This window comes from Scyliorhinus torazame, chromosome 25 (assembly GCF_047496885.1).
Source record: "Scyliorhinus torazame isolate Kashiwa2021f chromosome 25, sScyTor2.1, whole genome shotgun sequence".
In the NCBI taxonomy this organism is placed as follows: Eukaryota; Metazoa; Chordata; class Chondrichthyes; order Carcharhiniformes; family Scyliorhinidae; genus Scyliorhinus; species Scyliorhinus torazame.
In genome coordinates this window covers 48,731,301-48,747,241 of record NC_092731.1, presented here as the reverse complement: position 1 = coordinate 48,747,241, position 15,941 = coordinate 48,731,301, and positions in this window count along the sequence as shown.

Sequence of the window (15,941 nt, the reverse complement as noted above, 5' to 3'; positions counted from 1 at the left end):
TTGTTTGTGTGTGTGAGCGTGAGTGTGTTTATATTTTTGTGTGTGTTTTTGTTTTTCTGTGTCTGTGTGTGTGTCTTTGTGTGTTTTTTTGTTTTTGTGTGTCTTTTTGTTTTTGTATATGTTTTTGTTTTTGTGTGTGTGTGTGTTTGTGTGTGTGTGCTTTTGTTTGTGTGTGTGTGTGCGTGTGTTTTTGTTGTTGTGTGTGTTTTTGGTTGTGTTTGTTTTTGTGTGTGTGTGTTTGTGTGTCTGTTTTGTTTTTGTGTGTGTGTGCGTTTTTGTTTTTGTGTGTGTTTTTGTTTTTGTGTGTCTCTGTGTGTTTTTGTGTGTGTTTTTGTTTTTGTGTGTGTGTGTGTTTTTGTTTTTGTGTGCGTTTTTGTTTGTGTGTGTGTGTTTTTGTGTGTGTTTTTGTTTTTGTGTGTGTTTTTGTTTTTGTGTGCGTGTGTTTTTGTTTTTGTGTGTATGTTTGTTTTTGTGTGTGTGTGTTTTTTTTTGTGTGTGTTTCTGTTTTTGTGCGTGTGTGTGTGTTTGTTTTTGAGTATGTTTTTGTCTTTGTGTGTGTGTGTTTGTTTTTGTGTGTGTTTTTGTTTTCGTGTGTGTGTGTTTTTGTTTGTGTGTGTGTCTGTTTGTTCTTGTGTGTGTTTTTGTCTTTGTGGGTGTGTGTTTGTTTTTGTTTTTGTGTGTGTTTTTGTTTGTGCGTGTGTGTGTGTTTTTGTGTGTGTGTGTTTGTGTGTGTGTTTTGTTTTGGTATGTGTATGCGTTTTTGTTTTTTTGTGTGTGTGTGCTTTTGTTTTTGTGTGCGTTTTTGTTTTTGTATGTGTGTGTATGTTTTTTTTGTGTGTGTTTTGGTTTTCGTGTGTGTGTGTTTGTGTGCTTTTGTTTTTGTGTGTGTTGTTGTTTTTGTGTGTGTGTGTGTTTGTGTGCGTTTTTGTTTGTGTGTGTGTGTTTTTGTTTTTGAGTGCGTGTGTGTGTTTTTGTTTTTGTGTGTGTTTTTATTTTTGTGTCTGTGTGTGTTTTTGTTTTTGTGTGTGTTTTTGTTTTTGTGTGTGTGTGTTTGTTTTTGTGTGTATATTTTTTTTGTGTGTGTGTGTGTTTTTGTTTTTGTGTGTGTGTGTTTTTGTTTGTGTGTGTGTGTGTGTGTTTTTGTTTGTGTGTGTGTGTTTGTTCTTGTGTGTGTTTTTCTTTGTGTGTGTGGGTGTGTGTTTTTGTGTGTGTTTTTGTTTTTGTGTGTGTTTTTGTTTTTGTGTGTGTGTGTTTTTGTTTTTGTGTGTATGTTTGTTTTTGTGTGTGTGTGGTTTTTTTTGTGTGTGTTTTTGTTTTTGTGCGTGTGTGTGGGTTTGTTTTTGTGTGTGTTTTTGTCTTTGTGTGTGTGTGTATGTTTTTGTGTGTGTTTTTGTTTGTGTGTGTGTGTGTTTTTGTTTGTGTGTGTGTGTGTTTGTTTTTGTTTTTGTGTGTGTGTGTGTTTTTGTTTGTGTGTGTGTGTGTTTGTTCTTGTGTGTGTTTTTGTTTTTGTGGGTGTGTGTGTTTGTTTTTGTGTGTGTTTTTGTTTGTGTGTGTGTGCGTGTGTGTGTTTTTGTTTTTGTGTGTGTTTTTATTTTTGTGTCTGTGTGTGTGTTTGTTTTTGTGTGTATTTTTGTATTTGTGTGTGTGTGTTTGTTTTTGTGTGTGTTTTTGTTTTTGTGTGTGTGTGTGTGTTTGTTTGTGTGTGTGTGTGTGTGTTTGTTCTTGTGTGTGTTTTTGTGTGTGTGTGTGTGTGTTTGTTTGTTTTTGTGTGTGTTTTTGTTTGTGTGTGTGAGCGTGAGTGTGTTTTTGTGTGTGTTTTTATTTTTGTTTCTGTGTGTGTGTTTGTCTTTGTGTGTGTTTTTGTATTTGTGTGTTTGTTTTTGTGTGTGTTTTTGTTTTTCTGTGTCTGTGTGTGTGTCTTTGTGTGTTTTTTTGTTTTTGTGTGTGTTTTTGTTTTTGTATATGTTTTTGTTTTTGTGTGTGTGTGTGTTTGTGTGTGTGTGCTTTTGTTTGTGTGTGTGTGTGTGCGTGTGTTTTTGTTGTTGTGTGTGTTTTTGGTTGTTTGTGCGTGTATGTGTGTGTTTTTGTGTGTGTGTGTTTGTGTGTCTGTTTTGTTTTTGTGTGTGTGTGTGTTTTTGTTTTTGTGTGCGTTTTTGTTTGTGTGTGTGTGTGTTTTTGTGTGTGTTTTTGTTTTTGTGTGTGTTTTTGTTTTTGTGTGCGTGTGTTTTTGTTTTTGTGTGTATGTTTGTTTTTGTGTGTGTGTGGTTTTTTTGTGTGTGTTTTTGTTTTTGTGCGTGTGTGTGTTTGTTTTTGAGTGTGTTTTTGTCTTTGTGTGTGTGTGTTTGTATTTGTGTGTGTTTTTGTTTTCGTGTGTGTGTTTTTGTTTGTGTGTGTGTCTGTTTGTTCTTGTGTGTGTTTTTGTCTTTGTGGGTGTGTGTGTGTTTTTGTTTTTGTGTGTGTTTTTGTTTGTGCGTGTGTGTGTGTTTTTGTGTGTGTGTGTGTTTTGTTTTGGTATGTGTATGCGTTTTTGTTTCTTTGTGTGTGTGTGCTTTTGTTTTTGTGTGCGTTTTTGTTTTTGTGTGTGTGTGTATGTTTTTTTTGTGTGTGTTTTGGTTTTCGTGTGTGTGTGTTTGTGTGCTTTTTTGTTTTTGAGTGTGTTTTTGTTTTTGTGTGTGTGTGCGTGTGTGTGTTTTTGTTTTTGTTATTGTGTGTGTGTTTGTTTTTGTGTGTGTTTTTGTGTGTGTGTGTTTGTGTGTGTGTTTTGTTTTTGTGTGTGTGCGCGTTTTTGTTTTTGTGTGTGTGTGTGTGTTATTGTTTTTGTGTGTGTTTTTGTTTTTGTGTGTCTGTGTGTGTTTTTGTGTGTGTTTTTGTTTTTGTGTGTGTGTGCGTTTTTGTTTTTGTGTGTGTGTCTTTTTGTTTGTGTGTGTGTTTTTGTTTTTGTGTGTCTGTGTGTGTCTTTGTGTGTTTTTTTGTTTTTGTGTGTGTGTGTGTTTTTGTTTTTGTGTGTGTTTTTGTTTTTGCGTGTGTGTGTGTTTGTGTGTGTGTGCTTTTGTTTTTGTGTGTGTTTTTGCTTGGGTGTGTGTGTGTTTTTGTTTTTGTGTGTGTGTTTTTGTTTTTGTGCGTGTGTGTGTGTTTGTTTTTGTGTGTGTTTTTGGTTTTGTGTGTATGTGTGTGTTTTTGTTTGTGTGTGTGTGTTTGTTCTTGTGTGTGTTTTGGTTTTTGTCGGTGTGTGTGTGTGTTTTTGTTTTTGTGTGTTATAATTTTTGTGTCTGTGTGTGTGTTTGTTTTTGTGTGTGTTTTTGTATTTGTGTGTGTGTGTTTGTTTTTGTGTGTGTTTTTGTTTGTGTGTGTGTGTGTGTTTTTTTGTTTGTGTGTGTGTGTTTTTGTTCGTGTGTGTGTGTGTTTGTTCTTGTGTGTGTTTTTGTTTTTGTGGGTGTGTGTGTGTGTGTTTGTTTTTGTGTGTGTTTTTGTTTGTGTGTGTGTGCGTGTGTGTGTTTTTGTTTTTGTGTGTGTTTTTATTTTTGTGTCTGTGTGTGTGTTTGTTTTAGTGTGTGTTTTTGTATTTGTGTGTGTGTGTTTGTTTTACTGTGTGTTTTTGTTTTTGTGGGTCTGTGTGTGTGTCTTTGTGTGTTTTTTTGTTTTTGTGTGTGTTTTTGTTTTTGTGTATGTTTTTGTTTTTGTGTGTGTGTGTTTGTGTGTGTGTGCTTTTGTTTGTGTGTGTGTGTGCGTGTGTTTTTGGTGTTGTGTGTGTTTTTGTTTGTGTGTGCGTGTGTGTGTGTGTTTTTGTGTGTGTGTTTGTGTGTGTTTTGTTTTTGTGTTTTTGTGTGTGTGTGCGTTTTTGTTTGTGTGTGTGTGTGTTTTTGTTTTTGTGTGTCTCTGTGTGTTTTTGTGTGTGTTTTTGTTTTTGTGTGTGTGTGTGTTTTTGTTTTTGTGTGTGTTTTTGTTTTCGTGTGTGTGTGTTTGTGTGCTTTTGTTTTTGTGTGTTTTTGTTTTTGTGTCTGTGTGTGTTTGTGTGCGTTTTTGTTTGTGTGTGTGTTTTTGTGTGTGTTTTTGTTTTTGTGTGTGTTTTTGTTTTTGTGTGTGTGTGTTTTTTTGTGTGTATGTTTGTTTTTGTGTGTGTGTGGTTTTTTTGTGTGTGTTTTTGTTTTTGTGCGTGTGTGTGTGTTTGTTTTTGTGTGTGTTTTTGTCTTTGTGTGTGTGTTTGTTTTTGTGCGTGTTTTTGTTTTCGTGTGTGTTTGTTTTTGTTTGTGTGTGTTTGTTTTTGTGTGTGTTTTTGTTTTTGTGCGTGTGTGTGTTTTTTTGTGTGTGTGTGTTTGTTCTTGTGTGTGTTTTTGTTTGTGTGTGTGTGTGTGTGTGTTTTTGTGTGTGTTTTTGTTTTTGTGTGTGTGTGTGTGTTTTTGTTTGTGTGTGTGTGTTTGTTCTTGTGTGTGTTTTGGTTTATGTCGGTGTGTGTGTGTGTTTTTGTTTTTGTGTGTTTTTATTTTTGTGTCTGTGTGTGTGTTTGTTTTTGTGTGTGTTTTTGTATTTGTGTGTGTTTGTTTTTGTGTGTGTTTTTGTTTGTGTGTGGGTGTGTTTTTTTTGTTTGTGTGTGTGTGTTTTTGTTCGTGTGTGTGTGTGTGTTTGTTCTTATGTGTGTTTTTGTTTTTGTGGGTGTGTGTGTTTGTTTTTGTGTGTGTTTTTGTTTGTGTGTGTGCGTGTGTGTGTTTTTGTTTTTGTGTGTGTTTTTATTTTTGTGTCTGTGTGTGTGTTTGTTTTAGTGTGTGTTTTTGTATTTGTGTGTGTGTGTTTGTTTTTGTGTGTGTTTTTGTTTTTGTGGGTCTGTGTGTGTGTCTTTGTGTGTTTTTTTGTTTTTGTGTGTGTTTTTGTTTTTGTGTATGTTGTTGTTTTTGTGTGTGTGTGTTTGTGTGTGTGTGCTTTTGTTTGTGTGTGTGTGTGCGTGTGTTTTTGGTGTTGTGTGTGTTTTTGTTTGTGTGTGCGTGTGTGTGTGTGTTTTTGTGTGTGTGTTTGTGTGTGTGTTTTGTTTTTGTGTGTGTGTGCGTTTTTGTTTGTGTGTGTGTGTGTGTTTTTGTTTTTGTGTGTCTCTGTGTGTTTTTGTTTTCGTGTGTGTGTGTTTGTGTGCTTTTGTTTTTGTGTGTTTTTGTTTTGTGTGTGTGTGTGTTTGTGTGCGTTTTTGTTTGTGTGTGTGTGTGTTTTGTGTGTGTTTTTGTTTTTGTGTGTGTTTTTGTTTTTGTGTGTGTGTGTTTTTTTTTGTGTGTATGTTTGTTTTTGTGTGTGTGTGGTTTTTTTTGTGTGTGTTTTTGTTTTTGTGCGTGTGTGTGTGTTTGTTTTTGTGTGTGTTTTTGTCTTTGTGCGTGTGTGTTTGTTTTTGTGTGTGTTTTTGTTTTCGTGTGTGTTTGTTTTTGTTTGTGTGTGTTTGTTTTTGTGTGTGTTTTTGTTTTTGTGCGTGTGTGTGTGTTTGTTTTTGTGTGTGTTTTTGTTTTTGTGTGTGTGTGTGTTTTTGTTTGTGTGTGTGTGTGTTTGTTCTTGTGTGTGTTTTTGTTTGTGTGTGTGTGTGTGTGTTTTTGTGTGTGTTTTTGTTTTTGTGAGTGTTTTTGTTTGTGTGTGTGTGTGTTTTTGTTTTTGTGTGTATGTTTGTTTTTGTGTGTGTGTGGTTTTTTTTGTGTGTGTTTTTGTTTTTGTGCGTGTGTGTGGGTTTTTTTTTGTGTGTGTTTTTGTCTTTGTGTGTGTGTTTGTTTTTGTGTGTGTTTTTGTTTGTGTGTGTGTGTGTTTTTGTTTGTGTGTGTGTGTTTTTTTTTGTGTGTGTGTGTGTTTTTGTTTGTGTGTGTGTGTGTTTGTTCTTGTGTGTGTTTTTTGTTTTTGTGGGTGTGTGTGTGTGTGTTTGTTTTTGTGTGTGTTTTTGTTTGTGTGTGTGTGCGTGTGTGTGTTTTTGTTTTTGTGTGTGTTTTTATTTTTGTGTCTGTGTGTGTGTTTGTTTTTGTGTGTATTTTTGTATTTGTGTGTGTGTGTTTGTTTTTGTGTGTGTTTTTGTTTTTGTGTGTGTGTGTGTTTTTGTTTTTGTGTGTATTTTTGTTTTTCTGTGTCTGTGTGTGTGTCTTTGTGTGTTTTTTTGTTTTTGTGTGTCTTTTTGTTTTTGTATATGTTTTTGTTTTTGTGTGTGTGTGTGTTTGTGTGTGTGTGCTTTTGTTTGTGTGTGTGTGTGCGTGTGTTTTTGTTGTTGTGTGTGTTTTTGGTTGTGTTTGTTTTTGTGTGTGTGTGTTTGTGTGTCTGTTTTGTTTTTGTGTGTGTGTGCGTTTTTGTTTTTGTGTGTGTTTTTGTTTTTGTGTGTCTCTGTGTGTTTTTGTGTGTGTTTTTGTTTTTGTGTGTGTGTGTGTTTTTGTTTTTGTGTGCGTTTTTGTTTGTGTGTGTGTGTGTTTTTGTGTGTGTTTTTGTTTTTGTGTGTGTTTTTGTTTTTGTGTGCGTGTGTTTTTGTTTTTGTGTGTATGTTTGTTTTTGTGTGTGTGTGTTTTTTTTTGTGTGTGTTTCTGTTTTTGTGCGTGTGTGTGTGTTTGTTTTTGAGTATGTTTTTGTCTTTGTGTGTGTGTGTTTGTTTTTGTGTGTGTTTTTGTTTTCGTGTGTGTGTGTTTTTGTTTGTGTGTGTGTCTGTTTGTTCTTGTGTGTGTTTTTGTCTTTGTGGGTGTGTGTTTGTTTTTGTTTTTGTGTGTGTTTTTGTTTGTGCGTGTGTGTGTGTTTTTGTGTGTGTGTGTTTGTGTGTGTGTTTTGTTTTGGTATGTGTATGCGTTTTTGTTTTTTTGTGTGTGTGTGCTTTTGTTTTTGTGTGCGTTTTTGTTTTTGTATGTGTGTGTATGTTTTTTTGTGTGTGTTTTGGTTTTCGTGTGTGTGTGTTTGTGTGCTTTTGTTTTTGTGTGTGTTGTTGTTTTTGTGTGTGTGTGTGTTTGTGTGCGTTTTTGTTTGTGTGTGTGTGTTTTTGTTTTTGAGTGCGTGTGTGTGTTTTTGTTTTTGTGTGTGTTTTTATTTTTGTGTCTGTGTGTGTTTTTGTTTTTGTGTGTGTTTTTGTTTTTGTGTGTGTGTGTTTGTTTTTGTGTGTATATTTTTTTTGTGTGTGTGTGTGTTTTTGTTTTTGTGTGTGTGTGTTTTTGTTTGTGTGTGTGTTTTTGTTTGTGTGTGTGTGTTTGTTCTTGTGTGTGTTTTTCTTTGTGTGTGTGGGTGTGTGTTTTTGTGTGTGTTTTTGTTTTTGTGTGTGTTTTTGTTTTTGTGTGTGTGTGTTTTTGTTTTTGTGTGTATGTTTGTTTTTGTGTGTGTGTGGTTTTTTTTGTGTGTGTTTTTGTTTTTGTGCGTGTGTGTGGGTTTGTTTTTGTGTGTGTTTTTGTCTTTGTGTGTGTGTGTATGTTTTTGTGTGTGTTTTTGTTTGTGTGTGTGTGTGTTTTTGTTTGTGTGTGTGTGTGTTTGTTTTTGTTTTTGTGTGTGTGTGTGTTTTTGTTTGTGTGTGTGTGTGTTTGTTCTTGTGTGTGTTTCTGTTTTTGTGGGTGTGTGTGTTTGTTTTTGTGTGTGTTTTTGTTTGTGTGTGTGTGCGTGTGTGTGTTTTTGTTTTTGTGTGTGTTTTTATTTTTGTGTCTGTGTGTGTGTTTGTTTTTGTGTGTATTTTTGTATTTGTGTGTGTGTGTTTGTTTTTGTGTGTGTTTTTGTTTTTGTGTGTGTGTGTGTGTTTGTTTGTGTGTGTGTGTGTGTTTGTTCTTGTGTGTGTTTTTGTGTGTGTGTGTGTTTGTTTGTTTTTGTGTGTGTTTTTGTTTGTGTGTGTGAGCGTGAGTGTGTTTTTGTTTTTGTGTGTGTTTTTATTTTTGTTTCTGTGTGTGTGTTTGTCTTTGTGTGTGTTTTTGTATTTGTGTGTTTGTTTTTGTGTGTGTTTTTGTTTTTCTGTGTCTGTGTGTGTGTCTTTGTGTGTTTTTTTGTTTTTGTGTGTGTTTTTGTTTTTGTATATGTTTTTGTTTTTGTGTGTGTGTGTGTTTGTGTGTGTGTGCTTTTGTTTGTGTGTGTGTGTGTGCGTGTGTTTTTGTTGTTGTGTGTGTTTTTGGTTGTGTGTGCGTGTATGTGTGTGTTTTTGTGTGTGTGTGTTTGTGTGTCTGTTTTGTTTTTGTGTGTGTGTGCGTTTTTGTTTTTGTGTGTGTTTTTGTTTTTGTGTGTCTCTGTGTGTTTTTGTGTGTGTTTTTGTTTTTGTGTGTGTGTGTGTTTTTGTTTTTGTGTGTGTTTTTGTTTTCGTGTGTGTGTGTTTGTGTGCTTTTGTTTTTGTGTGTTTTTGTTTTTGTGTCTGTGTGTGTTTGTGTGCGTTTTTGTTTGTGTGTGTGTTTTTGTGTGTGTTTTTGTTTTTGTGTGTGTTTTTGTTTTTGTGTGTGTGTGTTTTTTTGTGTGTATGTTTGTTTTTGTGTGTGTGTGGTTTTTTTGTGTGTGTTTTTGTTTTTGTGCGTGTGTGTGTGTTTGTTTTTGTGTGTGTTTTTGTCTTTGTGTGTGTGTTTGTTTTTGTGCGTGTTTTTGTTTTCGTGTGTGTTTGTTTTTGTTTGTGTGTGTTTGTTTTTGTGTGTGTTTTTGTTTTTGTGCGTGTGTGTGTTTTTTTGTGTGTGTGTGTTTGTTCTTGTGTGTGTTTTTGTTTGTGTGTGTGTGTTTTTGTGTGTGTTTTTGTTTTTGTGTGTGTGTGTGTGTGTTTTTGTTTGTGTGTGTGTGTTTGTTCTTGTGTGTGTTTTGGTTTTTGTCGGTGTGTGTGTGTGTTTTTGTTTTTGTGTGTTTTTATTTTTGTGTCTGTGTGTGTGTTTGTTTTTGTGTGTGTTTTTGTATTTGTGTGTGTGTGTTTGTTTTTGTGTGTGTTTTTGTTTGTGTGTGGGTGTGTTTTTTTTGTTTGTGTGTGTGTGTGTGTTTTTGTTCGTGTGTGTGTGTGTGTTTGTTCTTATGTGTGTTTTTGTTTTTGTGGGTGTGTGTGTTTGTTTTTGTGTGTGTTTTTGTTTGTGTGTGTGCGTGTGTGTGTTTTTGTTTTTGTGTGTGTTTTTATTTTTGTGTCTGTGTGTGTGTTTGTTTTAGTGTGTGTTTTTGTATTTGTGTGTGTGTGTTTGTTTTTGTGTGTGTTTTTGTTTTTGTGGGTCTGTGTGTGTGTCTTTGTGTGTTTTTTTGTTTTTGTGTGTGTTTTTGTTTTTGTGTATGTTGTTGTTTTTGTGTGTGTGTGTTTGTGTGTGTGTGCTTTTGTTTGTGTGTGTGTGTGCGTGTGTTTTTGGTGTTGTGTGTGTTTTTGTTTGTGTGTGCGTGTGTGTGTGTGTTTTTGTGTGTGTGTTTGTGTGTGTGTTTTGTTTTTGTGTGTGTGTGCGTTTTTGTTTGTGTGTGTGTGTGTGTTTTTGTTTTTGTGTGTCTCTGTGTGTTTTTGTTTTCGTGTGTGTGTGTTTGTGTGCTTTTGTTTTTGTGTGTTTTTGTTTTTGTGTGTGTGTGTGTTTGTGTGCGTTTTTGTTTGTGTGTGTGTGTTTTGTGTGTGTTTTTGTTTTTGTGTGTGTTTTTGTTTTTGTGTGTGTGTGTTTTTTTTTGTGTGTATGTTTGTTTTTGTGTGTGTGTGGTTTTTTTTGTGTGTGTTTTTGTTTTTGTGCGTGTGTGTGTGTTTGTTTTTGTGTGTGTTTTTGTCTTTGTGTGTGTGTGTTTGTTTTTGTGTGTGTTTTTGTTTTCGTGTGTGTTTGTTTTTGTTTGTGTGTGTTTGTTTTTGTGTGTGTTTTTGTTTTTGTGCGTGTGTGTGTGTTTGTTTTTGTGTGTGTTTTTGTTTTTGTGTGTGTGTGTGTTTTTGTTTGTGTGTGTGTGTGTTTGTTCTTGTGTGTGTTTTTGTTTGTGTGTGTGTGTTTTTGTGTGTGTTTTTGTTTTTGTGAGTGTTTTTGTTTTTGTGTGTGTGTGTTTTTGTTTTTGTGTGTATGTTTGTTTTTGTGTGTGTGTGGTTTTTTTTGTGTGTGTTTTTGTTTTTGTGCGAGTGTGTGGGGTTTTTTTTGTGTGTGTTTTTGTCTTTGTGTGTGTGTTTGTTTTTGTGTGTGTTTTTGTTTGTGTGTGTGTGTGTTTTTGTTTGTGTGTGTGTGTTTTTTTTGTGTGTGTGTGTGTTTTTGTTTGTGTGTGTGTGTGTTTGTTCTTGTGTGTGTTTTTTGTTTTTGTGGGTGTGTGTGTGTGTTTGTTTTTGTGTGTGTTTTTGTTTGTGTGTGTGTGCGTGTGTGTGTTTTTGTTTTTGTGTGTGTTTTTATTTTTGTGTCTGTGTGTGTGTTTGTTTTTGTGTGTATTTTTGTATTTGTGTGTGTGTGTTTGTTTTTGTGTGTGTTTTTGTTTTTGTGTGTGTGTGTGTGTTTGTTTGTGTGTGTGTGTGTGTGTTTGTTCTTGTGTGTGTTTTTGTTTTTGTGTGTGTGTGTGTGTGTGTTTGTTTTTGTGTGTGTTTTTGTTTGTGTGTGTGAGCGTGAGTGTGTTTTTGTTTTTGTGTGTGTTTTTGTTTTTCTGTGTCTGTGTGTGTGTCTTTGTGTGTTTTTTTGTTTTTGTGTGTCTTTTTGTTTTTGTATATGTTTTTGTTTTTGTGTGTGTGTGTGTTTGTGTGTGTGTGCTTTTGTTTGTGTGTGTGTGTGCGTGTGTTTTTGTTGTTGTGTGTGTTTTTGGTTGTGTTTGTTTTTGTGTGTGTGTGTTTGTGTGTCTGTTTTGTTTTTGTGTGTGTGTGCGTTTTTGTTTTTGTGTGTGTTTTTGTTTTTGTGTGTCTCTGTGTGTTTTTGTGTGTGTTTTTGTTTTTGTGTGTGTGTGTGTTTTTGTTTTTGTGTGCGTTTTTGTTTGTGTGTGTGTGTGTTTTTGTGTGTGTTTTTGTTTTTGTGTGTGTTTTTGTTTTTGTGTGCGTGTGTTTTTGTTTTTGTGTGTATGTTTGTTTTTGTGTGTGTGTGTTTTTTTTTGTGTGTGTTTCTGTTTTTGTGCGTGTGTGTGTGTTTGTTTTTGAGTATGTTTTTGTCTTTGTGTGTGTGTGTTTGTTTTTGTGTGTGTTTTTGTTTTCGTGTGTGTGTGTTTTTGTTTGTGTGTGTGTCTGTTTGTTCTTGTGTGTGTTTTTGTCTTTGTGGGTGTGTGTTTGTTTTTGTTTTTGTGTGTGTTTTTGTTTGTGCGTGTGTGTGTGTTTTTGTGTGTGTGTGTTTGTGTGTGTGTTTTGTTTTGGTATGTGTATGCGTTTTTGTTTTTTTGTGTGTGTGTGCTTTTGTTTTTGTGTGCGTTTTTGTTTTTGTATGTGTGTGTATGTTTTTTTTGTGTGTGTTTTGGTTTTCGTGTGTGTGTGTTTGTGTGCTTTTGTTTTTGTGTGTGTTGTTGTTTTTGTGTGTGTGTGTGTTTGTGTGCGTTTTTGTTTGTGTGTGTGTGTTTTTGTTTTTGAGTGCGTGTGTGTGTTTTTGTTTTTGTGTGTGTTTTTATTTTTGTGTCTGTGTGTGTTTTTGTTTTTGTGTGTGTTTTTGTTTTTGTGTGTGTGTGTTTGTTTTTGTGTGTATATTTTTTTTGTGTGTGTGTGTGTTTTTGTTTTTGTGTGTGTGTGTTTTTGTTTGTGTGTGTGTGTGTGTGTTTTTGTTTGTGTGTGTGTGTTTGTTCTTGTGTGTGTTTTTCTTTGTGTGTGTGGGTGTGTGTTTTTGTGTGTGTTTTTGTTTTTGTGTGTGTTTTTGTTTTTGTGTGTGTGTGTTTTTGTTTTTGTGTGTATGTTTGTTTTTGTGTGTGTGTGGTTTTTTTTGTGTGTGTTTTTGTTTTTGTGCGTGTGTGTGGGTTTGTTTTTGTGTGTGTTTTTGTCTTTGTGTGTGTGTGTATGTTTTTGTGTGTGTTTTTGTTTGTGTGTGTGTGTGTTTTTGTTTGTGTGTGTGTGTGTTTGTTTTTGTTTTTGTGTGTGTGTGTGTTTTTGTTTGTGTGTGTGTGTGTTTGTTCTTGTGTGTGTTTTTGTTTTTGTGGGTGTGTGTGTTTGTTTTTGTGTGTGTTTTTGTTTGTGTGTGTGTGTTTTTGTTTTTGTGTGTGTTTTTATTTTTGTGTCTGTGTGTGTGTTTGTTTTTGTGTGTATTTTTGTATTTGTGTGTGTGTGTTTGTTTTTGTGTGTGTTTTTGTTTGTGTGTGTGTGTGTGTGTTTGTTTGTGTGTGTGTGTGTGTGTTTGTTCTTGTGTGTGTTTTTGTGTGTGTGTGTGTGTGTTTGTTTGTTTTTGTGTGTGTTTTTGTTTGTGTGTGTGAGCGTGAGTGTGTTTTTGTTTTTGTGTGTGTTTTTATTTTTGTTTCTGTGTGTGTGTTTGTCTTTGTGTGTGTTTTTGTATTTGTGTGTTTGTTTTTGTGTGTGTTTTTGTTTTTCTGTGTCTGTGTGTGTGTCTTTGTGTGTTTTTTTGCTTTTGTGTGTGTTTTTGTTTTTGTATATGTTTTTGTTTTTGTGTGTGTGTGTGTTTGTGTGTGTGTGCTTTTGTTTGTGTGTGTGTGTGTGCGTGTGTTTTTGTTGTTGTGTGTGTTTTTGGTTGTGTGTGCGTGTATGTGTGTGTTTTTGTGTGTGTGTGTTTGTGTGTCTGTTTTGTTTTTGTGTGTGTGTGCGTTTTTGTTTTTGTGTGTGTTTTTGTTTTTGTGTGTCTCTGTGTGTTTTTGTGTGTGTTTTTGTTTTTGTGTGTGTGTGTGTTTTTGTTTTTGTGTGCGTTTTTGTTTGTGTGTGTGTGTGTTTTTGTGTGTGTTTTTGTTTTTGTGTGTGTTTTTGTTTTTGTGTGCGTGTGTTTTTGTTTTTGTGTGTATGTTTGTTTTTGTGTGTGTGTGGTTTTTTTGTGTGTGTTTTTGTTTTTGTGCGTGTGTGTGTTTGTTTTTGAGTGTGTTTTTGTCTTTGTGTGTGTGTGTTTGTATTTGTTTGTGTTTTTGTTTTCGTGTGTGTGTTTTTGTTTGTGTGTGTGTCTGTTTGTTCTTGTGTGTGTTTTTGTCTTTGTGGGTGTGTGTGTGTTTTTGTTTTTGTGTGTGTTTTTGTTTTTGCGTGTGTGTGTGTTTTTGTGTGTGTGTGTGTGTGTGTGTGTTTTGTTTTGGTATGTGTATGCGTTTTTGTTTTTTTGTGTGTGTGTGCTTTTGTTTTTGTGTGCGTTTTTGTTTTTGTGTGTGTGTGTATGTTTTTTTTGTGTGTGTTTTGGTTTTCGTGTGTGTGTGTTTGTGTGCTTTTGTTTTTGTGTGTGTTTTTGTTTTTGTGTGTGTGTGTGTTTGTGTGCGTTTTTGTTTGTGTGTGTTTTTGTTTTTGAGTGCGTGTGTGTGTTTTTGTTTTTGTGTGTGTTTTTATTTTTGTGTCTGTGTGTGTGTTTGTTTTTGTGTGAGTTTTTGTTTTTGTGTGTGTGTGTTTGTTTTTGTGTGTATATTTTTTTGTGTGTGTGTGTGTTTTTGTTTTTGTGTGTGTGTGTTTTTGTTTTTGTGTGTGTTTATGTTTTTGTGTGTGTGTGTGCTTTTGTTTTTGTGTATGTTTTTGTTTTTGTTTGTGTGTGTGTTTTAGTGTGTGTGCTTTTGTTTGTGTGTGTGTCTGTGCGTGTGTTTTTGTTGTTGTGTGTGTTTTTGTTTGTGTGTGCGTGTGTGTGTGTTTTTGTGTGTGTGTGTTTGTGTGTGTGTTTTGTTTTTGTGTGTGTGTGCGTTTTTATTTTTGTGTGTGTGTTTTTTTGTGTCTGTTTTTGTTTTTGTGTGTGTGTGTTTTGGTTTTTGTGTGTGTTTTTGTTTTCGTGTGTGTGTGTTTGTGTGTTTTTGTTTTTGTGTGTTTTTGTTTTTGTGTGTGTGTGTGTTTGTGTGCGTGTGTTTTTGTTGTTGTGTGTGTTGTTGTTTGTGTGTGCGTGTGTGTGTGTTTTTTGTGGGTGTGTTTGTGTGTTTGTTTTGTTGTTGTGTGTGTGTGCGTTTTTGTTTTTGTGTGTGTTTGTTTTTTTTGTGTCTGTTTTTGTTTTTGTGTGTGTGTGTGTGTTTTTGTTTTTGTGTGTGTTTTTGTTTTCGTGTGTGTGTGTTTGTGTGCTTTTGTTTTTGTGTGTTTTTGTTTTTGTGTGTGTTTGTGTTTGTGTGCGTTTTTGTTTGTGTGTTTTTGTGTGTGTTTTTGATTTTTTGTGCGTTTTTGTTTTTGTGTGTATGTTTGTTTTTGTGTGTGTGTGGTTTTTTTTGTGTGTGTTTTTGATTTTGTACGTGTGTGTGTGTTTGTTTTTGTGGTGTTTTTGTCTTTGTGTGTGTGTGTTTGTTTTTGTGTGTGTTTTTGTTTGTGTGTGTGTTTGTTTTTGTGTGTATTTTTGTTTTTGTGTGTGTGTGTTTGAGTGCGTTTTTGTTTTTGAGTGTGTTTTTGTTTTTGTGTGTGTGTGCGTGTGTGTGTTTTTGTTTTTGTTATTGTGTGTGTGTTTGTTTTTGTGTGTGTTTTTGTTTGTGTGTGTGTGTGTTTGTTTTTGTGTGTGTTTTGTTTTTGTGTGTGTGTTTGTGTCTGTGTTGTTTTGTTTTTGTGTGTGATTTTTTTTTGTGTGTGTGTGTGTTTTTCTTTTTGTGTGTGTGTGTGTGAGTGTTTGTTTTTGTGTGTGTTTTTGTTTTTGTGTGTCTGTGTGTGTGCCTTTGTGTGTTTTTTTGTTTTTGTGTGTGTGTGTGTTTTTGTTTTTGTGTATGTTTTTGTTTTTGTGTGTGTGTGTGTGTGTTTTTGTGTGTGTGTGTTTGTGTGTGTGTTTTGTTTTTGTGTGTGTGTGCTTTTGTTTGTGTGTGTGTGTGTTTGTTTTGTGTGCGTTTTTGTTTGTGTGTGCGTGTGTGTGTGTGTTTTTGTGTGTGTGTGTTTGTGTGTGTGTTTTGTTTTTGTGTGTGTGTGCGTTTTTGTGTGTGTTTTTGTTTTTGTGTGTCTGTGTGTTTTTGTGTGTCTGTGTGTTTTTGTTTTTGTGTGTGTGTGTTTGTTTTTGTGTGTGTTTTTGTTTGTGTGTGCGTGTGTGTGTGTTTTTGTGTGTGTGTTTTGTTTTGGTATGTGTGTGCGTTTTTGTTTTTGTGTGTCTGTGTGTGTGTCTTTGTGTGTTTTTTTTTTTTGTGTGTGTTTTTGTTTTTGTGTATGTTTTTGTTTTTGTGTGTGTGTGTGTGTGTTTTTGTTTGTGTGTGTATGTGTGTGTTTTTGTTTTTGTGGGTGTGTGTGTGTTTGTTCTTGTGTGTGTTTTTGTTTGTGTGTGTGTGCATGTGTGTGTTTTTGTTTTTGTGTGTGTTTTTATTTTTGTGTCTGTGTGTGTGTTTGTTTTTGTGTTTGTTTTTGTGTGTGTGTGTGTTTTTGTTTTTGTGTATGTTTTTGTTTTTGTGTGTGTTTGTGTGTGTGTGCTTTTGTTTGTGTGTGTGTGTGTGCGTGTGTTTTTGTTGTTGTGTGTGTTTTTGTTTGTGTGTGCGTGTGTGTGTGTTTTTGTGTGTGTGTGGTTGTGTGTGTGTTTTGTTTTTGTGTGTGTGTGCGTTTTTGTTTTTGTGTGTGTGTGTGTTTTTTGTGTCTGTTTTTGTTTTTGTGTGTGTTTTTGTTTTTGTGTGTGTTTTTGTTTTCGTGTGTGTGTGTTTGTGTGCTTTTGTTTTTGTGTGTTTTTGTTTTTGTGTGTGTGTGTGTTTGTGTGCGTTTTTGTTTGTGTGTGTGTGTTTTTGATTTTGTGTGTGTTTTTGTTTTTGTGTGTATGTTTGTTTTTGTGTGTGTATGGTTTTTTTTGTGTGTGTTTTTGATTTTGTGCGTGTGTGTGTGTTTGTTTTTGTGGTGTTTTTGTCTTTGTGTGTGTGTGTGTTTGTTTTTGTGTGTGGTTTTGTTTTTGTGTGTGTGTGTTTTTGTTTGTGTGTGTGTTTGTTTGTTCTTGTGTGTGTTTTTGTCTTTGTGGGTGTGTGTGTTTTTGTTTTTGTGTGTGTTTTTGTTTGCGTGTGTGTGTTTTTGTGTATGTTTTTATTTTTTTGTCTGTGTGTGTGTTTGTTTATGTGTGTGTTTTTGTTTTTGTATGTGT